At 41.3% G+C, this 24108-nt stretch overlaps 1 pseudogene; it reads left to right on the forward strand.

Annotated features, from left to right (window-relative positions):
- The first annotated feature begins 241 nt into the window (after positions 1-241).
- On the forward strand, positions 242-18098 carry LOC146005726 (polymerase delta-interacting protein 3 pseudogene; annotated as a pseudogene).
- The last annotated feature ends 6010 nt before the right edge of the window (positions 18099-24108 follow it).

Below are 24108 nucleotides of genomic sequence, written 5' to 3' on the forward strand. Positions count from 1 at the left end.
AGACAGGTAGATAAGACAGTAGTACTAGGCACAAGACAGGTAGATACGTCAGCAATACTAGTATTGTGCACCAGCAGAATTTATAATAATTAATTTTCTTATTAGGTACTGCTTGGCCGTGGCACTCAGTGGCAGACGTCAGTGCACAAGCAGCATGGAATTCTTTTTTACAGTCCCACACAGCACAAGTATTATTTTTGTTTTTATTAATTAGATATAGCGGCTGTGTGGTTGGAGGAATATGGCCGACGTGTCGCTGGATGAACTGATCAGGAAACGGGGAATGTCCGTGGGCACCGGGATGTACCGCAGGGTCAGTAACAGGGGAGGTATAGGAAACGTGAGATCCAGACTCCAACCATCTGTGAACAATCGTCCACTTGCCACCAGTTTTCAGAGAACATTTGATGCTCGTCAGAAAATTGGTGTGACTGATGCACGCCAAAAACTAGGGATAAAAGATGCCCGTGAAAAGTTGGTGGCCAAAGATGCTCGCTTCCGCATAAGGGGTAAAGTGCAGGACGCCCGTGAAATGCTGAATTCGAGAAAGCAACAGATCATGGCAGGAGACAAGCCTATCAAAGTGATGGACGCTTGTGAAAAGATTACTTTAAGAGGAGTGCTCCAACAGTAGCTGCTAAATCACCTATGGCACAAGGTTCATCGGCAATAAACCTCACAAAAACCATCCAGATTCCACAACACAAGACCATTTCAGGTCTGAATAACTCTGTCAAGGGAATGCGAATAAATGTGGTCAACCACCAGCAGCAGGTCTCATCTCAGGATGATGACTATGATGATGAGGATGATGAGATGGAACTTGCTCCCATCCCTTCCAAACAGATGAAATTCACAGCTGCAAATACTTTACAGAAAAGACCAGGAACATTGGGCAACCAATTTTCACTTGGCCAAACATTACCTTTCACTAAAGTTGTACAGAATGATACGTACACTGCTCCCAGTGCTACACCGCCTGCCCCAACAGTACCTTTACTACGGACTAAAACGCTGACCAATATGTCATGTACTCTTGTTACAAAGGAGGCCCTACCAGCCATACCACCTCCAACAGAGTCTGTTTTCAGCCCCCTAGAAGGAACGAAAATGACGGTAAATAATTGCAAAATATTGCGCTCAAGGTCAAGCTCAAGTTTAAGCCCCAGCAGCAGCACCAACACACCCTCTCCCAACCCACTACTTGACTGGAGTGAAGATGGCGGGCGCGTCAGCCGCTTATAAAGCCTCGCGAAATCCGGCGCCAGGAGATGACGTTCTAATCACGCGGACGGACCCGAGTCAGGTGGGAATCTCCGAGCGCTGCTCGGAATCGGGCTCGGAATGATGACGTCCGTGGGGGCTCGGATCTCTGAAATCCGAGCCCGCACATCTCTACTAAACATCAGTGAAAGATTTAAGTGTCAGGCCTCCCCTAGGTACAACATTTATGGCTGCCCCCAAGGGAGAGAGAGAAAAGTAGATAGAGAGAGAGAGAGCAGAGAGAAAGGGAGCGCAGAGAGAGGAGTGCAGAGATGACCTTGCCAAAATCAGAAGGTGCCACTCTTAGGCCCGTGCCTCACAGGCCCAGAGTGAAATCCGGCCCCGCTAAACACCTATTACATTATAATGTATGATTTGGTTGACTAGCTTAAGAAAGGGATATTTTTTTTCACTAATAAGACAAAAATTGATCTCTATAATATTATTTTCATAAAACGTATAATGGAAATGTACTATTGGAACTTTACACATACACAAATGTAGCTGAGTTACATAATAGTTTCAGTCTGCAAGTACTATTTTTATTATTGAAGTGAATGAAAAGGTTTGTATGACTTTTAGTTAACTATAAAAACAATAAATGAATAACAAAAACATTAGATAATAGAAAACAGAACCATTTAGTTTGGCATGTTGTAGGTCCAGTAAATATAGTACTTGGCATGTTCATCATAATTGTACTTGCTATTAACTTACAAAAAAAAGCAACAATATCTCCAATTTAATTTATCTATAATTTATTTATTGAGCTATCTATCTTACTAGCCATTGATCTTTTTGCCTATATTTATGACTTTTATGATTTTTTTATGTGCCTTTTTCTGCCTCCTCACTGAGCCCCCACCAACAATAGCTACAGGTGGGACACTGCTATCCCTTTTCTTTATTATGATCCTTTTTTGTAATATGCCACAAGGGGTCTGCAGTGCGCCACACACGAGCATTACGGGCCATACGCATACGCATGTGTATCGATAATCAGCCACTTTGCGAATTTGCACAGCTAAAATCAGGTATGAATTGGGGCCTATGTCCTGTGCATGCGCAGACCCTCAAACAAAGGACATGTATGTAGAGTCTCTGATTCAGGCCTAATGGTTTGCAGTACATCACCACCTGAATGAGGGGGCCAATAAGGGTGAATATGATTAACAACAGTACAGATGTAGCCTTCGCACCTTTGCCATGATGCATATGCATCGTGGCATGCTGCATGGTGCTATGGGCTGTGAATAGATGCACCCACCAATTGCCCACAGACTTTAATGGCATGTGCATGCATGCACATGCACGTGTCAAAAAGCCCCCATACTCTCGGAGGGAGTAGTCACAAATGAATTCCCTTGAACCGCCCGGGAGCAATGAGGCAGGATTGCATTCAAAATATTGCATGCTGTCTATATTGCATACGATCCCAGTCCACATTTTTTGGAGTCTGCCCATGTCGGAGGTCGGACCTCAAAGTAGGTCCGATCTCCGGCTCCGATCTGATGCGCATAGGACCAGCATTGGACCAGATCAATCAGAATCGGTGAAAAGTGGCCAATCGGACAAGTGTATGGCCAGCTTTAGTCAAGGGCACATTACTTGACATGGATGAGTGTGGCTACATCTGTAGCTTATATAGGTACTGTACTACAGAGACTATGCTGGCCTAGGTTCTTCCATGCATAGTTAAACCTCAGTGCATTGTCTGCTGGCAAGGTCATACTGATGTTAACACCTCAATCATTATAGCAAGACACTATGGGTCATGTGCCATATCAGGCTTGCACAAAATGTTCTGTGCTATGTATTATTTTGGCACTGGTTCCTTTCAGTCACTTTCTGTTAAGTGCTAGCCATGTCGCCTATCTACTTTTATAAAGGCATTTAACACAGGTCAAGGGAGCCTTCATCCCTCTCAGTAAGACCTACATCTACAGTGACATGAGCACACATGGGCTGAGATCACCAAGAAATAGTGTTAATCAATACATCAGTTTGCACATCTATTCTATGAATGTGCAAGTAGTGTCTAATGCAAAGGAAAAAAAAATGAGTGTACTAACTGGCTATACTGGTTCTTGTCATAATGCATGGGGCAGCACTGAGGTCATTGGATTCTCACCATTGACCTAACTGTGCGCAGTTTATATATTCTCCCCGTGCTTGCATGGGTACTCTGGGTTCCTCACACTTTCCAAAATATACTGGTAGGTTAATTGGCTCCCAACAAAATTAACCCTAGAATGAATGTGTGTGCGTGTATATGTGGTAGGGAATATAGATTGTAAGCTCCACTGGGGCATGGACTGATGTGAATGTAAAAATATTCTCTGTTGAGCACTGCGGAATATGTGTTCACTATATAAATAAATGGTAATAAATAATGCCTACTGTATATCCTCAATATGCCATCTCTATTTGCCCAAGGGATGGCTCCGTGATATAAAAAATTACCTGAGCTAGGGTTTGGCTAATAGAAAAGCAGTATCCAGTTTTGGATGGTTTAAGGTCTGTGTTTGGTTGGTTTCTGGTCAGAACTAATGATTTTAGAACACCAAAATTGATCAATATCGATGTTAATTTACATATGATGCTTAAAACTGACAATGGGCAAATACGGCAATAAGGTTAGATGATTTTAGTTGGTTTACTTTAAAGCAACCAACATTTTCCTTTAGTAAATTTACTCCCAAATATTGTTCAGTATCTATTGGATGGAAAGATTGCAACATTAAAGGTCTTATTTTTTCCTCTAGGAGAGGAAAATTTGTTATAAGAATCTTTGATAAGGTCATGTGATAATGCCTGAAACATAGATAGATATGGAACGGACAGATAGATGGACTGGATCGATGGAACGACCTCTGTAAGTTCTCATGAAATATAAAATAAACAATGTAAAACTAACGTTGTATCCTAACAACCAAAATTGAGGACATTAATAGCATTGCACAATACTTGCTAATGTATTTTGTGTGTTTTAAAATGTCAGAGTTTTAATGCAAAGAAAGCATGTAAGGTAACATGCCACCATCATAGCAGTGTGAGAGACCTCCTATCCCCCCAAAGAATTTTCTGTCTCATACCACCAACACCATTTCTCTCCTTCTCCTTCTTTAAGTTCCACTATTTCCACTTCTTCCATTCTATCCATCTTCCTATTCATGTGGAGTCTGCCGGTTCTAATGGCGCTTGGAGATGACATAATTTCCAAGTGCCAGTGATACATCTATCTGTATACATTTAGTATGGCCTGGGTCACTGTTCACACTGCACCGTTATCCCTGCTCGGTGTTGGGTTCTACCCTAATAGTACCAGGGTTGGATTCCTTAATAAACTGGTTTACCGTAGGAATTTTGTTTTATCCTTGTATTCTCTATCTAACCTTTTGAAAGTGAAGCTGATGTCTTGCTCCGACTTGAATTTTGTTCCATAAGGACAATACAAATATAATTCTACCATACAGAAGTTATGAGTGCCCTAAAAAAACCCTTCCTGGAGCAACTACAGTATTGGGAAGATCTATTTGCTTTCTGAAAAGAACTGTCTTTCAGTAATAAAATCAAGAACATGTAAATTAACATTTTAAATATAACGTTTTAAATGTCAAGTATGAATTAAATGTAACTTTTAAATGTACATTAACAATTTTCTCATTGTTTCTGAATTGAGTTATTAATAATATGTTAAAAATTCATTCCTATATCATTCGAAATATTAAAATGAATGGAAAATGGCCACTTTGCTATCTTGGCTCAAATTTAAAAATCCAAAGTCTACATAAATGACATGTCCACATCTTTCACTTCTAGAGCATTTCTCAGACTGGGGCTGATTGAGTTGAAGGCAAAGCTCAATAAAGCTTTTGCATGTAGCCTTCAAATGTTGCAGGGACGTGCGGTGAGGTACTGTAAATGGCTGAGGTGTCCCTGGCAAGTATCAGAGCCAGATTTGCACACAACATATGAGCCATTGGGTACATGCCAGCATTACACACATGTGCAGCAGTATACACTGCTGGAGATTTGCTGAGTTTTGATAAGAGATGCACAGAAAAGGTAGCCAGGTGAGGCACTGCCTCACCTGCCATAGACTTTTTACTTTGACTATAAAAATGATTAGAATAATAAAAATAAGATTTTTAAATAAATTATTTGTATTTTTGATCTACTTTATCAATTCAAAACACCAGAATATGCGCTAGTATGACAGGAAAGGCTGTGCCTCACCTGCCTCACCCCACCACATGCCACTGAAATGTTGGATAGCTTTATATGTACACTGTCATTTAGATTTGAGTTTAATCCCGCCCCTCTTAAAAATAAAAACCTTTTAACATTTAAAATCTGCCGATCTGCTGTGCAACACAGATTGCCAAGGTATAATGTTATAGTTCTTGCTTTTATTGTTCTTGCTTTATTCCCAAATCAGCAACACTTACAGTACCTTATTATGACAATTTTTACATACCAACATTAATATCAGTATATTTTTATGAAGTAACCTTATACTGTAATATATTCCTTTTTTTTTTTTTTCATAAAATAGGATAAGTTTGTTTTTTCTTATTAACACAACATATAAAAATGGTCTCAACTATTTACCAGTTATCGCTGGTCATATCTGTATAAATTTAATTTCAATCACCACCATTAAATATTGAGGGATATTTATTTAATTAGATCACCTTTCTAACACAACAACTACATTAAAATGTACTGGGCTGCGCATAAGATAATGCTCAGTATGGTAACGCAAAACAGTCACCATTTTTATATTAACCCTTTGAGTGCCAACATCTCTGTGAGTGATGTTCAGAATATCCGCTAAAATTGCCAGTGTTGCTCACATTTCTTACATAAACTAAAAATAAAAAATGTTGTATTAAAGATTATGGGGTGATTCAGGTTCACTCACAAATCACATTTGGGCCCTGATTCTTATCCATTTGGTCCCTTGCACGTTCGCACGGGAGACCGATGCTTGTGCCCTGCACATGGGCATAATCAGTTATGCTGATATGCAGGGCCTCTGTGCGAGCACCCTAGCTGACCGGCACTGTCGGTGTGGCACTCTTCACTGACTTATATTTGCGAGCACTGGAGAAATCATTCGATGGTCAGTGACCATCTCCAGCAGCTTGCACATGTATGGGGATGTGTTTTCCTAACACATCCCCATGCATGGTTGTGATGGGATATGGCAGTGGGGGGAGGCAGGTAGCGCCTGTGCAAGGCGGTTTGGCACCCTAGGCAAAACTTCTAATAAGTCTCGTTAGGAATAAAATTATATATATTATTATAAGAGGGGGCTGGTGCATCACTCAAGGTGACTATAAATATTGTCCTGGCTGATACAATATTAAGAGCAATGTTTCAATGCCTTCGTTATGGCATTTTCATCAGGCCATAATAAAGGCATTGAAACGTTGCTCTTAATTTTCTATCAGCGTGGACATTATTAACAGTCGCCTGGAGTGCTGCATCAGCCCCCTCCTGTCTAGTATTGCTTCTGTGCAGGCACCCGATGCACAGCAATGTACTTCAAAGGGAGAGCCGGATCACTGAGGACTAGAATATATTATACATGTTTCCTTCCCACACCTGTACTCCAGCTCTGCACCCAGCAGTATCCCTTACACACCTGTAACCAGGCCCTGCACCCTGCCTCTTCCCTAACACGTTTCCCAGCTCTGCAACACACATGTTCCCCAGCCCTGCACTTTACCCAACACACATGTTCCCCAGCCCTGCACTTTACCCAACACACATGTCCCCCAGCCCTGCACTTTACTTAACACACATGTTCCCCAGCCCTGCAACACACATGTTCCCCAGCCCTGCAACACACATGTCCCCCAGCCCTGCACTTCAACCAACACACACATGTTCCCCAGCCCTGCAACACACATGCTCCAAAGCCCTGCAACACACATGTTCCCCAGCCCTGCACTTCCCACAACACACATGTAAAACAATCCCTGCACTTCCCCCAACACACATGTAAAACCATCCCTGCACCTCCCCTCCCTCAAATACAAGTATGTTCCAGTCACCTTTTATATATGTCTGGATGATCTGGGCTGGCAACCCAGCTTCTAGACGATCACTGTGTGAACGAAGAGCAGCAGCAGGAAGCAGCATAACTAGAGCAGGGACACAAGCCTCGTGTGGTGCCGGCTGCTGCTGAAAGCTGAGCCCAGCAATCACCCGCAGTACCTGCTCCCAGGCCCGGGTAACAGATTTCCGATGTACAAAATGTGCTGGGGGAAGTGTCAGACTCTCCTACAATTCACGAAGTCCATTAAAATACTCAATTAACATGATCACTGTACTGGGGCGCCCTCTAGTGGCCAGCGCCCTAGGCAGCTGCCTAAAGCTGCCTAGTGGTAGCTCCGGCCCTGGAGGCAGGCAGCGCAACAACCACTCGGTAAGCTGCAAGCTCTACAGCTTACCGAGCAGATCAGAATCAGGGCCTTGGTTTGCTAATGGACAAAACCATGTGCACACTTTACATCTGTCCCACCTGCAGTACACATGGTTGTGTCCATTAGCAAACCAAGGCCCTGATTCTGATCTGCTCGGTAAGCTGTAGAGCTTGCAGCTTACCGAGTGGTTGTTGCGCTGCCTGACAATATGATGAATAAAAATGTTTGCTTGGGCAAATTTCACACCTATTTGACAAATTCACTTGGCATTCAAAGTGTTAATCATCAAGCTTCGCTCTGACAATTTTAAAATATCACAACAAATCACCACTGCTCTAACACGTACAGAAAGATATTCAGAGTGTTTTAGGCAGAAGAAATTTACCAGATTTAAATGTTTATACCTTCACACATACCTCTAACAAGTTTAGTAAAACATTTTTAGGAGTTTTTTCTCCATCACTAAAGAAATTAATTCTGAAAATTCAAATTTGACAACCCAATTTTGGTTTTATTCAGACAGTTTTTCAAGCTCCTTTAAGTAAACACCATCCCAGCCCACTTTATAAAAGTATAGTGTGCCAGCCGGACCTTTTTATCAAAGGTTATTCGGTTAACTAACTTGGGAGTCATTGAAGGTTCTTGGATAACAAGCAGTCTTCATAAATATCTCATTGAATGGAAGGGCTTTGTCAGTGGAGGATACTGCTAATATTAATATTACTATTATGCACAAGAGTCTGAACTGAGGAAGTCATCAGTGGAAAGAACGTAACCACCCTCTGGGTGATATGGTAGTGCTTTACATCACCTCTCTGGTGATCCAGGTCCTCCCACTTCAGCAATCTTCTTCGGCACCCGCAGCAGCAGTGCACCTGAGCCGTCACTACCACTCTCAGTGGTCCCCGCGGTATTAGTGAGAAAAAAGTTATTGTTATTATCAGCACTTTACCCACTGTCAAAGCCAACAGCCAGGGACAGTGCTGTACTGCTGCCAATGACAGTTGCAGCTGTCAAAATTGATAGCTGTAGTTGTCGAAATGTCAGCACCACTGCTCATACTTTGCTTACAACGCGCACTCTTTTAGATACTGTAGCAGTGTCAACATAGAGAGAAGTGGTATCAGACCCCTGTCACTGAGCACACTTCTGCTACATGGGGGAGAAGCAGAATCAGTGCACATAACATGCGCCAGTACCACTTCTCCCCATAACCAGAATGCATATCCCTGACACAGGTGGGAGGGTTTAGAGTTCAGACCAACTGTATTACATTATAATCTGATGACATTAAATTTATCAGCAGTCACTTTTTGAAAGCTGGGTATACACTGCTCAATGTGTGTCCCAGCTGACAGAATGATGCAATGTAACAATACATCTGACCGCCATACACACTGCACATTGTATCGGACGATAGTGTGATGCCTCGTTTCATGCTGCATGTAACTGTGGGGTAAATGTATGAAGCTTGGAGAAGTGATATCTATCCGCATAAAGAATGCTATGTGCTATGTGGTAATGATCCAGCCAATCAGCCCCTATCTGTCAATTTACACATTGGAGCTGATTGGCTGGTGCATTATCACCTTGCACATAACGTTCTTTATGGGGATAGATACCACTTCTTCAAGCTTCATATTGTACATATACCCCTGAATGCCATTGACTGTGAGATCGTACAATCTGACATGCAGCATATCAGATGGGACAAGCCAAGCAATGACCGCTGGGCATGTGTGATCCCGGGTACATACTATGCAATGAGTAAGATATATCATTCCGATCTGCATCAGAATTATATCATATTATACATTGCTTAGTGTGTACTCATCTTAACTCAAACCACTCCCCAACCCTGCTAACCCATAATATATACAGAGCCCTCAATTGCCACAGGTTTAACCTCCATAAAGCCAAGTGTTCTTCTGGCAACAATCTATTCTATGGTGTTTGCTCTCGCTGTTGCTGCCAAGTATGATTTTTTTTTCTCTGTTTCGTGATTCACCATCAGAAACTGCTGCTTGCTCTTCTGAGACTCTGTTGCCATTTGGTGCAGAGACCATTGTTTTTGCATATCAAATAAATCAAAATGACATTAAATGAAACACAGAAAAGAATAAAACACAGAGGTCACAAACGAGTGCTGTATTCAAGACATTCCCGGGTGAATAGTGGGTAAGACAAAAAATTATTAATATTTAGTATACTGTATGAATTTTAATTTTTTAGTTAATAAAGCAGCATATTATGAATATATTACACAAACCCATGCCATAGTAACATAGTAATGTTAGTCCATCGAGTTCAACCTATTTGACTTGTAACTACTGACTTGAGTAAGTCACATCTATGTGAATCCCTTAGTGGCTAAAATTGGATCCAGTTTTGATTTAAATTCATTAACAGTAGTTGCTGTAACCACCCCCACTGGCAATGAATCACAGAATTGTACTGCTCTAATGGTGAAGAATCCTCTTCTTTATTCAATACGGAATTGTTTTCCTTGAGCCTCAGTACATGCCCGTGTGTCCTAAGTATAGGCCTGTTAGTGAACAAATCATCTCCCAGTTCCACATGATTCCCAATCCTGTATCTGAACATACTAATCATATCACCTCTCAACCTCCATTTCTCCAGTGAAAACATATTTAGCCTGGTTAGCATATCTTTGTATTCTAGTGATTGGAGACTGTTTACTAGCTCAGTCACCCTTAGTGTACCTGTTCCATTTATCCTTGGTGACAGATTTACATTCAGTAACACCATTAAACTGTATTATTTGTGCCTGTTTTATTATTATATGATATACATTACTTGTGTCTATTTTATTCTGAATGTTGCATTTACACTTCCCTAGCACAAAAAATGTAATAACATGATAAATTACAAATGAACCTTTAAAAATAATACCATAAATTACTTTACTTATGTAATGATATAAAAGTCTTAATAATGCTGCTGGAAGTGTTGAAAGAGCAGCATACAGTAGAACATATCTATACTGCATACAGCATGCATAACACAGAGGTAAAAACTATAGTCTTAATCAGACAGAGCAGCTGTAGCAGGCCTCATGTGGCTCTCTAAGCAATTATATGAAACTTGGCCTGTTCTCCCAGCCACCTTGGCTGCTCTAGTAACAAGTAATTCCCATCAAGAAATAGCTAGCCTTTTCTAAAAGTACTTTTACTTAATCAATGACCTTGTTGCCATGGCAGGCTAACATGATGTGCCACTGATGTTGGCTTGATTTCCTTTCACATCTGAAGTCGAAAAGGAGAAGACAGACTAAATGAAATCTCATCCATCTTAATGAAACACAATTATATTCTCCTTATTAATCATTTAAAAATCAATACATCTCTTCTTGGTACACCTCACTAGTATTTGTCATCTGGTGCCAGGTTTCAATACATCTTGTCTTGTAGTGATTTTTATAAGTTCAGTCACCTGTGTCCCTGGATAAATAACTATGTTTACTCGCACAACAAGGAGCATAGAGAACATTTCTATTTTGTAAACAAAAGATTTTAAGAAATACGTTTTTTTTCCAGGAAGTACTTATAGTTTATTGTAAAAATGATATACAATTATAAAAGATTTAAAATCAAATTTAAATAAAAACATAAGTATAACATATATAAAACATAGGTTAATATTATGATATTGCAAGTATAACTTATTAACATAAAATACTAGTAATAGCAGATGAAAAATAATACATTTGATACTATAAATAAATGTTAGGCATGGATTAAAACATCAACAATTCATAGATAGTCAATAGGTTGATACCAGATGGCTAAGAGTCAATGGGTCGACAGGGACAAAACTGTCAACATGCAAATGGTTCACACAGAAAAGGACGACTCATGATTTTTTTTATTTTCAACCATAATCCTAAACCTAACCGCTCCCCTTATGCCTAGCCCTAACCCTTCCCATAGTGCCCAACCCTCCACCTGTGCCTAACTCTAACTGCCCATTCTGGTAGCCTGACCCTAAACCTCCACCAAGTACCTAAAATCTAAATCTAACCCCCCCCCCCAACTAAAGATGTCAATCTGTTCACCCTGTTGACCTAAGTGCATGTCAACAATTTAACTTTTGATGTTGTCAACCTTTTGACCCCATTGACATTGACTGTTGACATATTGACCGTCGACCATCTGAAGTCAACTTTTTGACCATCTGGTGTCAACTTAATGACTATATATTTTCTGTATAATTAATATAATTAGAATAGTCAGCTTCTGTCAATCAAAACAGTACTTCATCATTCATCTTAACTGTTCCTCCTTCACTTCTGCTTCTTGCAAAGGCTTTTATGTTTGGCTGCATGGGACCTCTTGTGATTATCCACCAGCTTGGAATAGCTGTGTGTAGGCAGGTGCTTTTCCTTGGTTTCATGCTTATGTCTGCAAACAGAGCCAAAACTATTTTCATCATCTTTTGTGGCAGCGGCTGTCACCGGTGATACAGGGGAGATCAGCAAATGAGTAAGAGAGATAGGAATAAAAAATCACAGTTGACAGTTTGAGAGACACCTTGGGGAGATTTATCAAAGTTTTTTTACAGAGTGGAGAGAGATAATGTACTACGAACCAATCAGCTTCTAATTGTCACTTTACAGGTTGTGGTAGAGTTGTGTTGAGCCTTGGAGATTGAGTAAAGCTGGGTACACATATGTACAATCGTCGGGCCGTTCTTCCAATCTGCGGACGAACGGCCGTTCGATTGTATATATGTGTACGCTGCCCCGATCCCTTCGTTGCGATCGATAAACGGCCAAAAACGCTCTTGGCCGTCCACGGTCGGTCGGTCGCAGGTTCTTTGCTGCTTAATATTCTTCCGACAGGACGGCTCCATATCGAAAGAAAAGTGACATGTGTACGCACGTTCGATCGATATGCAGCCCGTTCCTGCGATCATTCCTCCCAAAAGCAGCACGCCCATGTGGGTGTTGACTAGCTGCGTCATCCCTCCATCAGCGCAGCATGTAAACAACAGGAAGTCTTCTCCCCCGTACTTTCCGCGCCATGCTGTTAAAGAATATTCGTTGTGTGTGCATTCCTTTTGAAATAAATAATCGTGTGTGCATTCCTGACAGATATAGTTATAGAAGATAGATAATAGATAGATAGATAGATAGATAGATAGATAGATAGATAGATAGATAGATAGATAGATATGTGATGTTCATTGTTCTGCATAAACACTTAACATTTATTAAGAAATACTGACAAAAAATACTGTGAACACTTTGTTTATTTGGGTGGTCGGACCTGAACAGAGTATCACATACAGGTGCTTGCGTGAAGGTGTAGCAGGAACGCCCACCCACCCAAAAAACATAAAAACACATTTGAAGATGGTGGTGTATGTAGTGGAAAGCGGTCCCACGGCAGCAACGCATCACATGGGAACATCCCGGCCTGCTCACATGTGATGCATTGCTGCCGTGAGACTGCTTGCCATGACATAAGTGCCACGTGTGAAGGTGTAGCAGGAACGCCCACCCACCCAAAAAACATAAAAACACATTTGAACATGGTGGTGTATGTAGTGGAAAGCGGTCTCACGGCAGCAACGCATCACATGGGAACATCCCGGCCTGCTCACATGTGATGCATTGCTGCCGTGGGACTGCTTGCCATGACATAAGTGCCACGTGTGAAGGTGTAGCAGGAACGCCCACCCACCCAAAAAACATAAAAACACATTTGAACATGGTGGTGTATGTAGTGGAATCTAATGGCCATAGCAGCCAAAATGCACGCACGAGCCTTCCTTCTCCTCAAGCTCATAATTAAAAAGGCCCAAATGCACCGATAGACGAACGTACGTACGTATATCCTGTACAGCTAGCAATGGATCTGAATAGTCACGGCTCTATTCACTGTACTACACGAACGATTCTTTGTTCCGTGATCACGCCTCGTTTTGGTATGCTCTTTTAATCCAGCCCATTATGATAATGTTGTGTACATTTTTATCGTGAGAATAGCCAGAACGGGAGAGTGTGTACGGTGGTACAATCTTTTTCTTGCGATTGTTTGGACGGGTGTACACCGGACGTCGCAAGTAAAATTGTACATATGTGTACGCGCAGATCGGTCGTATGTTTCGGACGGCCGAACGTGTATTCGGTCGATCGAACGGTCGCAAGAAAAATGAAATTGTACATATGTGTACCCAGCTTAAGTGGAGAGAGAGATCAAGTAAAAGCACATCAGTTAATTACAGCCATGTTATAGGCTGTGTTTTAACCCTTTGAGTGCCAGCGTTGCTGTTAGAGAGTCTCAAAATATCCATTAAAAATGCCAGCGCAACTCACAGCATTTTTTTCTTGGGTGCAATATTTAACTAAACATCATATGTATTTATTTATACTAAAAGAACAGTTGCTGTGAGCGATGCTGGTATTTTTAGCAGATATTTCAAGGATCGCTCACAGCAACATTGGCACTCAAAGGGTTAAAAAATAATTGTTAGGAGCTGATGAGCTGGTGCGTTAGCTCTCTCCTCATTATCAATATTTAACGCTTAGTACATCTGCCCTAATAAACTTTTTACAATTTTGCATAGTGCATTTGCTGCCATTTCACACATTTAGATGTTTTCTAGCATGTAGAAATTGCCTAAAGAGCAGATTGGGTTTGTAAATGACAACAAAAATATTCACTGATGGGACAACCCTCTCATTTAAAAAAAAAATTAATTTAAAAAAATCACTTTTTAAATTTCTTTTTAGAATTTTGATAAAATGTATGACTTTCTGTTTTCATTTGATCACGCATTGCTTATAATTGTATGAAAAGAGCACTATGATTTTTGTGCAATTTACATGTTTTAGTACAATTTATCATTTAACGGTTTCACTGCTGTAAAACAAAGTATCGCTGTAGCCTGTTCGGATATCAATGACAGTTTAAAGTTCTACGTTTCTTTTGCCCGCTCAGATATGGTAGAAGACAATAAATTAATTCCTTTACATCAGGGACCAATTATAGCAAATATCAGTTAGCAAAATGTTGTCTTCTGGTCTTGACATATATTTTATATATTGCTTAAATTGCTTAAGCAATCACCTCTAAAGCCTCTGCATGGTTCTTTGGGACAGAAGACTGTGTTGGCCCTAGGCAACAGCAACATTAAAAAAAAAAGTCCAAAGTGAAATAATAAAGTTGTTAAAATTTGAATGAGGCCTTTGGAATCAAAGTTTACAATGTAGACATGCATGCAAACCTTCTGTTGCAAATAAGGAGATTAAAACCATTTTTAAAAATGAATGCAAAAAGCACAATAACTTCTTGAACTGTGTATATCCTTATGGTTACTGCTTTATAAAGAAAATTACATTTGTCACAAAGCTATACATCATTTTCACTGCAGCGTATAGTCCCTTCTGTGTGTCAAGTATAAAACAAAAGCATTTTGTGAAAAATTGCTAAAGAAGTAATGATTTTTGTCCTCAACTCTTTGTTTTGCCTTTCAATAAAGAAGGCGACGTGTGCCTCGAATGATATATTATTGTTTTGGTGCATCCCTAGGAACACAGTGCATAACCAAAACCATGTTTCACCGCTGAGAAGCTATAGTTTTCTGGCCCTATGGCTCTGATGAGAATATAATGTTCCACAGTTTATAAATGCTCTGAGGTCAATACATGATTTGCTCTGGCTTGTTCATCCAATGAGCAGAAGGTCCAAAAATATATCAAGTCATTAGACAGCCCAGGATATAGGTTGCACAGTGTAATCTCCCTGGTGTTTTTAAACAATTTAAAACATTGCAAGCCTGGGTAAGGTTCCCGGTGATGGAAAGCGCTCTATGGAAACCTCTCTGTCAACTGGAGATGAGATAATTAGATCCAGGTAATACATAGAAGCCCCATCAGGGAACTGGAGAGCAAACATGTCATCTTTATGAGCCTTCCTCGTCCTCCCCAGCAACTGTGGACGGTGGATAGTAAAAAAAAACATGAAGGATTCATCAGTGCCCTGAAACAACCACAACACAAAGATAATCAAGCTTTCCTCACTTCATCATGTCCTTTACCTGGAGACATGCCATCCTTGCTGACAAAATAATACCTAGGCAACAAAGAAAATCGCTTATCAAGTTCAATCACTTATTCACAATTACAAAAGATTTTTCTGTGATAAAATGACTTAATTTTTAACTGTGTATTGCAGTATGGAAAGAAATTATATTTTGTATATAAGCCAAACGTGTAAAGTCAGCAATTATCAACACCCCATCTGTGCATTTTTCATATGTGAAGCAATTAATCTATTTTCCAAAATATATACACTAGTATATATATATATATATATTATATATATATTCTTTTATGCAAAGAAGACAAATTGAATTTACAAACAGTGGGCTAGATCCACTAAGCTTCAAAAGGGATAAAATGGAGAGTGATAAACAGCCAGCCAATCAGCTCCTACGTGTCATGTCACAGACTATGCTTGAAAAATGTCAGGTAGGAGCTGATTGGCTGGCTGTTTATCAGTCTCCATTTATCACTTTTGAACCTTAGTGCATCTGGCCCATAATGTGGCAAAAGGGGTACTTTGCCACATTCTGATGTCCAGGTTCGTACCCTAGGAAAAGGGGTATACAGGGTTTAGGATCCTTCTGTTACCTCAAGGAAGGTTTTACACACAGCTGTACTACATGAGCGATTGGTCTGGGATGTGTCGAAGGGACAAAAGGACTGTGGCATCTGGTGGGCGGAGCTCCTGTCCCTGAATAGGAGCTATACAATAGTTAGTACTGGTGGGTTCAGCTAGTGTTAGTAAGCTGGGAAGTTTAAAAGTGTGGCATCACAATATATCTGTAGCAAAAATAAAGTAGTCACATGACTGGAGTCAGGAATCATTTGTAAACAGATCTTTACAATATACACATACAATTACAAATATAAACGTTTCTGATAGGTCTGCAAATGGAAAATATCTATCATACAAGTGTAATATTTTCAAACTCTAGCACTGAATAAATCCAGCTGTAGCAAAGTGACAGTCTGCCCCATAGGAAAGTAACCTTCTGCGATTCATGTGTAGACTCCACCCCTTCCTCTAACCTGGTCAATACAATGCCTATTTTAAGCCTAGAAATTCAATGATGGGTATTCTGTGATGCAGAACCGACCTCTACCTTTGAACCTTTATGTGTTATGCTATAATATTGCTGAGCTGATTCTACTATACTATAATACCATCATGCTGCAATACTGCGATGTTGGCACTATATTGGCACAATAGTGTTCTACAATACTAATCTAATGCTGTATCTTTGCCTTGCTTCTGATGAAACACAACTGCATTACTGTTACGGTATTATAAAGTACCACAATGTAATGTACATACCCTCTACTCTTTCCTCTACATGCATCCTCTTATTCTACTGTCCTTCCTTTTATTTCTCTTGTTTCTGGCAGTTTTTGCCTTTTCTCTAGCTTTTTTTCTCCAATTTGCCTTATCTCTATCTGACATCTTTACCACAGTGTTCCCCAGGCCTGTCCATAAGCCTGTCCATATGCTTCTGCTGGGGCTAGGAGTTCTGGTGTGGTAACCCGACACACAGATTCCACCATTGTTATGTCCGTGCTTCCTTGCCTTGGAGGTGAGTGGCGCCACTACTCCACGGATTTTTGGGCCTTTCCAGGGTGGGCACAGATGTTCAGGCCATCTACTTGTGTCAGCTGGAGTTATTGATGCTTCCCACGAGTGGAAAATTGTCCTTCTGACTACTCCCTTGTACCTGCCCATATCTCTGCCAAGGGGCTGCAGCTGCTGCCCTGGTGGCAGGAGTAGGGGTTGTGGTTTCCCCATAGCTAAACCCTTATAATGAATTTTTAGTGGATCATCTACCTAATTTGTCAGTTGGATCTGTGTTTGTCCTTTACCATTCAACAGTGGAGTGCAATTGGTTCATCCTTTAGGTTTTTAGTTTTCCCTCAGCTGCCGACCTGCTGTCTGTAGTGTACACATTGGTGGCCATGCTCCTTGCTTGCAAGACTTGCAACTGGCCATCTCTTTTGGATGGCTGTGTCTTTTATGTCTGCCCCCACCAGCTGTCCGGTTCCTGAGATTACTTCTGCGAGACTGCAGGTTACTGTGGATTTCAGGATTATGATTTGTGCCATGGAAGGTGATTCATTACTTGATTCCTCTCCTTCCCAGTTAGAGTATCTGACTGACCATTTGGTGACTTGCCTCGGTTTTCTAGCTCTTATTGTATGTACTGTACATGGTTTGTGATTGTCATCTTTTCTGTCTAATAATGATCTATGAAATCTAGGGGGAAAAAAAGATCAAGATCAGCTTTTCATTAAAGAAGAAACTTGGTGCAATGCAACAATACTGCAGTGATGTATGAATTATGCCCATTGTTTCATGACCATATGCAGTGCGGTAAATCTGTTTATATGTCAGCAACAACAAAGGGTCATTACTAACTTGCGGACATTTATAATTATGAGCATAATTGTTGGGCACTAACAAAGTGTATAGAATAAAGTGTATAGCAGATCAATGAACACTTCAGCCACTGCTATCCTTTTTACTCAAGGGTAAATTTATTAAGGACCACATTTTAACGGCAATAAGATTGTTTTTCATAATTATAAGCATCATAAGAAGTACAGAAAAACTGTCTATGGGAACCAAAGCTAGGTGTGGTACAGCTCACAGACAATATCTAGGTCAACAGTCATTCGGTCTGTAGCAGAAGGGCGACATGCACAAGGTCGACATTAACAAAGGGTTAACACAAGCAAAAAATCAACATGAAAAGGTTGACACAGGAAAAGGTCAAAACTGTGTTTGTTTTTGTTTTTTTGTGGCGTGAATATCGACACCTGAGTGTGTGGACCCTCAATTATTGGGTTTTTATCGAGGGTCTGAGGCTGCAAAGCCCCCCATCTAGAGTGATTGCCTAGCAGCGGCAGCAGCTTCCATTTGGACATACTCCCTGATAATCACATGCTAGACAGGCATTCCCAAGGGGAGGTGTTTTCTATACCTCATACTGCAAGTCTGGACTGTGAAAACGGGGATTGATGATGATGATGATGATGATGATGATGATGATGATGATGTAATTTGTGCACATGCATAGGATTGTGAACCTGTGCATACATACTTTTACAGACCCTGATGTGAAGAAGCTCCAAAGTGTAGCAGTCCAAACATTGTAGCATGGTAGTTAATGTACGGTAGGTAATTGTGTACAGCTTCAACACCATCAAACCAGAGAAGATAATTGTATATGGCAAAAAAAAGTGTCAGTGAAGTAGATTTTCTTTGCTGGACTGGACTGTCGCACAGAGGCACAGGAAAAACCCTCAGTGGGTCCCATTGCCTGGGGCCCTAACTCCTCCTCTTGTGGGTAGACTCTTCCAGACTGTGCATTTGAATTACAATATTATATCTAGTTTGTACAGTAGGATGGCACTCAGATAACTTAAAATGGTCACAGCAAGAAAGAGTCACACAATAGAAGACTTAGATCCATGTTTCGGTTTATCACTTTTCTCAAGATTGGTCAGATTGGAGTGCCAGGTCAGGCTGATTATGTATGTATGTATGTATGTATGTATATATGTATGTACCTATATGTATATATTAACGTATACTGCACAGGACTTCATGGCATTGATGTTATTAATATTGTACGTTATCATGCATGCAGTAGCAGTATTTACTATATACATTTATCAAGGGTCTCAGACCAATCCTCTATGGGGGCTGGCCATACTCCTAAACATGGGCTCCAACCACTGCAATCCCCCAGTGGGCCCTCCAGGCCCCAGTCTGACCCTGGTGAAGGATGTCTGCTTTGAAGAGAGATTTGCTTTCTGTATAGCACAAGCCTTATTATTACAGATTTGCTCTCAAAGGATCTCTAGGCTTAATGCTGTAAAAATCAACAATTAACATCACTTGAATGTATATCCCCCTAAAAGTTAATATATATCAATAATGAACATTCTTTAATAAGTATTTGGTACTTGTTTCCTAGCACGGCCACACCAATTTGCATCGGGGTGATCGTGTCGGAAAAATCGCGTCGGTCCCATCGCATGCGACCAAATCGCATGCGAAGCGACCGACGAGATCGACCCGATTTTTACATTGAATCAAATGTGAATAGGGTCCCTGGGACCCTATTTTACATTGGATTCAATGTAAAGTATTCCCCAGACCCCCAATTTTACCCCCTCAACGCCACCCCACGATTGATGCCAACCCGAAGCGTGGCGAGAGCAGCGAGCCCGCGAGGGGCGGCGGTGCGCGTCCTCCGACCTTTTCATACCCCTACTATCCACGTCGGCGTGGAGTTGAGAATATAAAGTGTGGCGAGCCCGAAGCGTGGCGAGCGCACGCGTATAACTTCACAGGTAGGAGGACCTTCAAAGGTCGGAGGACACGCACCGCCGCCCCTCGCGGGCTCGCTGCGCTCGCCACGCTTGGGGTTGGCATCAATCGTGGGGTGACACTCACAATGGGGTTGCGTAACCCATGACGGGGCCATATACAATGTGAAATGGGTCATATTGGCCCATTTCACATTGTTTCCTATGTGAGATGGACTTAATCAAGTCCATCTCATCTTGTGCCATTATAATGGCACAAGACCGACGCGATGCTCCCGATTTCAATGTTAAAAATATTTTAACATTAAAGCCTATGGCAAAATCGCGGGCGTCGGGGGCCATGTTAATGCACGCGACCGACGCGATGCCCCCGATTTTGCCTTTGCCGGCAAAATGGACCTGATTTCAAAGGAAATCGGGTCCATCGCGGGCATCGTGTACCTTAACTTTAAGGTACACGATGCCCGCGATTGTGGCCGTGCTAGGAAACAAGTACCAAGTATTTTTATAAACTTGAAATTGTTACATATGCCACCTGGGTACCCTCTTACTGAAATCAGTTATTCTCTAAGCATACTACTTCTCATCATAAGGGGAGCTTACTATCCAACTAACAGCCCTGTGATAGCCTAAATATAACAGGAAGTGACAAAACTACTTTGCTAGATTGCACTGGTCGAACTGAATTGTGACATTTGTACATCTGTGAATGAGTATGAATCTGTTTCCAAAGTTCCATTGTGTTTCATCTGTGACATTGTACAGTTTGTGTTTAAAACTAATTCCTGTACAGCAGGCATGCCCAAAGTCAGGCCCGGGGGCCAATTGCGGACCGTGCTGTCATTTCAAGCGGCCCGCAGCCTCCAGCTGGAAGCGGGCAGAGCATCAGATGTGGGAAGCACAGCACAGGACACTGAAGGTGGGGCCCCAGCGAGCGCGCCTTTACCTTGCTGTCTGCTGCAGTGAGGAGGTGCCGGCCGCCACAGTCAGATGTGTTTGGCATCCTACCCCTGCTGCTGCAACCGTATATATATATCACCCTACTCCCCAGTCACAGTGACAGCAGTGAGTGGGGAGGGGGGCAGCAAGGGGGAAGCTTTCTCCAGTAACATGCAGAGTGGAGGAGGGCAGCAGCGGGAGCCCAAGCATTTCCTGTCCTTGCAGTGCCTGCTTTGCCTCTCCTTCCTCTGGCTCACACAAGGGGCTGGGAAACATAGAAACATACAGAGAAGGGAGGGGGCAGAGTGGGGGACATACAGTGAAGGAGGGTCAGGCTGGGGGACATACAGTGAATGGAGGCAGTGACGGCCATTCAGAGAAGGGGGAGCAGGGGCAGGCTGGGTGACATACAGTGAATGGGGGCAGAGTGGAGTACATAGGGAATGGGGGTACATAGTGAATGGGAGTCATACAGTGAAGGAGGGTCAGGCTTGGGGACATACAATGAATGGAGGCACTGATGGACATTAAGAGAAGGGGGCAGGCTGGGGGACAGAGTGAATGGGTGCAGAGTGGGGAGCATACAGTGAATGGGGGACATACAGTGAATGGAGGCAGTGATGGCCATTCAGAGAAGGGGGAGCAGGGGCAGGCTGGGGGAAATACAGTGAAGGGGCAGGCTGGGGGACAGAGTGAATGGGGGCAGAGTAGGGGACCATTCTGAAGAAGGTCAGGCTGAATGGTCGGCCCCCACACATTTACACTTCACCAAATCTGGCCCTTGTAGCAAAAAGTTTGGACACACCTGCTTTACAGTAAAAGTTGAGGCCCAGCATCTCTAGTACATCTGTGAAATAAATAAGATACAAATTATTTTCTTTAAGAGAAAAGTATGCTACAGCACTGGGTGCTGTATGGTCAAGGTGTATATATACTATACTGCCAACAGATTACAATTTGCACTTACAATAACTACTGATGACACAATACACAGAAGTTAAGTATATGATGTTATCAATGTTCAGTTATTTCTTCTCTGAACTGAACCTGCAGCAATATAGGTACAGAATACAGTAGGTATAGTACAGTATAGTGTGTAACAGGGTTAAATGTTATGAGAATAAGGTGCAGCTGGAGCCATGCTATCAGTTGTGGTGTGTCTCTCACTCATGTTTGTTCTGATGATGGGCATGTGAACAGAAAGAGTGTACATTTCCTTCCTAACTGCCACTGGTTCTGGTTCACACGCAGAAGTGCATTGTGGTATATTGGTGGTTTCCTGTCTGCAACTTGAAGCAAATGCAAATTTTTTGATCAAATGTACCAGGCTTGAGATGCCTACTTTCTGCAAGTGTACATACAGTAATACTTAGATGTCACAAAGACTTGCACCATCAAAATTCACACCAGCCCTATGGCAGGTGCAGTCTTTTTCATTTGAGTATGGCCTTCTATGCCTACAGCTAATTTGTCCGTGTGCACAGCTGCTTTCATTAACACACCCGCAAAACTCTGACTGAATGGGCCAATTAGCAGTGAACAAGCTAAAGCTCAAGCTACACCATGAGCCTAATTTAATCTGCCCCTAAATGCCATTTTGAATAAAATTAGGAAATTAGCAAAAGTTGGTACATTCAACAATCAATGAAGAAAGCAATGCCAGCTTCATCGGTGAATCCAGATCAGCCAATTAGAATTGGGCAGCTAGTACTGGTGACAGTTATCATCAATTTGTATATCCAGCCCCCAGGCACTTGTAAGTGATCTGATTACTGACAGCAGTATTTATATCACTTTGCGGGTTAGCGCCAGTCCACAATTATCTAAACACGCCCATGCTATACTCATTCTGCATTTGTAATTGTGGCCATTCCCTTCCTTATTCTTTCTCTTCCAGAGTAATAAGGTGCACTTGTCAGATCTGCTTACATACAGACATGTATGTATTGTTTTGTTGGGCTTCACAGTACAAATTTGCATATTTTATGATAAGAAACAATGCCTAAATCAGGGTGAGCCCCATTATTTGTTTTTAACATTGTAAACCGTTTAAGTTCAGTTGTCATTACTCAAGTCTTATACTCCCAATGCATATTGGCGTTATATTTTGTCCTAATATGAAAAAGTGAGATCAAAAATCCTTCTTTTTCAAATAATGAGCAAATGCACCTTTTTAGCCTCAGGTCTTCATACACAATTTAGCCAGAGAGCCAGTGCAGATCATGATTTAGCTTTTGACATCTCCTGCCTCCAGGCCCAGAGAGACTAATACAGATTTCTGTGTGCTCACAATGGAAAAAAAGTGAGAGAGAGGCCTTTATTGACTAAATGATAAAGAGGTTTGTAATGATAAATAACAGTCATTTTATTGTGGAATTCCCAGAAAAGATGCACTATATGGCATCTGATGGAGACAGAATAGAAAGACCAGATCCCCTAGGAGATGACCGTGTTAACTTCTGACCTTGATAGGCGATAACAGTTTCCATAATGTTTACTTCCTGTTGTGTCAAAATGTGCAAGGAACAAGTGAAAGTTCTCCCAATTTTATTAAAGAAAAAGTGACTTTAGAATGTGTGCGAACCACTGAGACATATACTGTGCAGTGTTCAGTATTAGCACACCGGTTAAAGCCAGCCCTAAAAATTTTGACTGATGATTTCATTTTAAGCTTTGATAGTTGATTTGTCCATGATTGTCCATTATCAGCAGTTGTGTCTACAATATAGACATTATTACAAGAACATATATCAGCAAACCATCTGCACTTATCTTTCAAATTGCTAACCTTATATTGTATACTAGCTATATATATATATTTCTATAATCATTCTGGACTGGAATTAGATGAGAAATATAACAACTATTTGGGCTGAACAGTGTTATAGAAAAATTCCACACAACACAACAATACATCTCTGTGCGTAAAAATGCGCATAGAGGTGTATTAATGCAACACTAATTTGTTTATAGAGAGCTACATTAAATAGGATGGCAAGAGAGAGTCCACCTACATATTACACAGCTTTTTATTTAGGAAATTCTACATCTATATGACATGGTTTGCAAACT

The sequence above is a fragment of the Crinia signifera genome, chromosome 5 (genome assembly GCF_055691185.1).
Source record: "Crinia signifera chromosome 5, ASM5569118v1, whole genome shotgun sequence".
Taxonomy (NCBI): domain Eukaryota; kingdom Metazoa; phylum Chordata; class Amphibia; order Anura; family Myobatrachidae; genus Crinia; species Crinia signifera.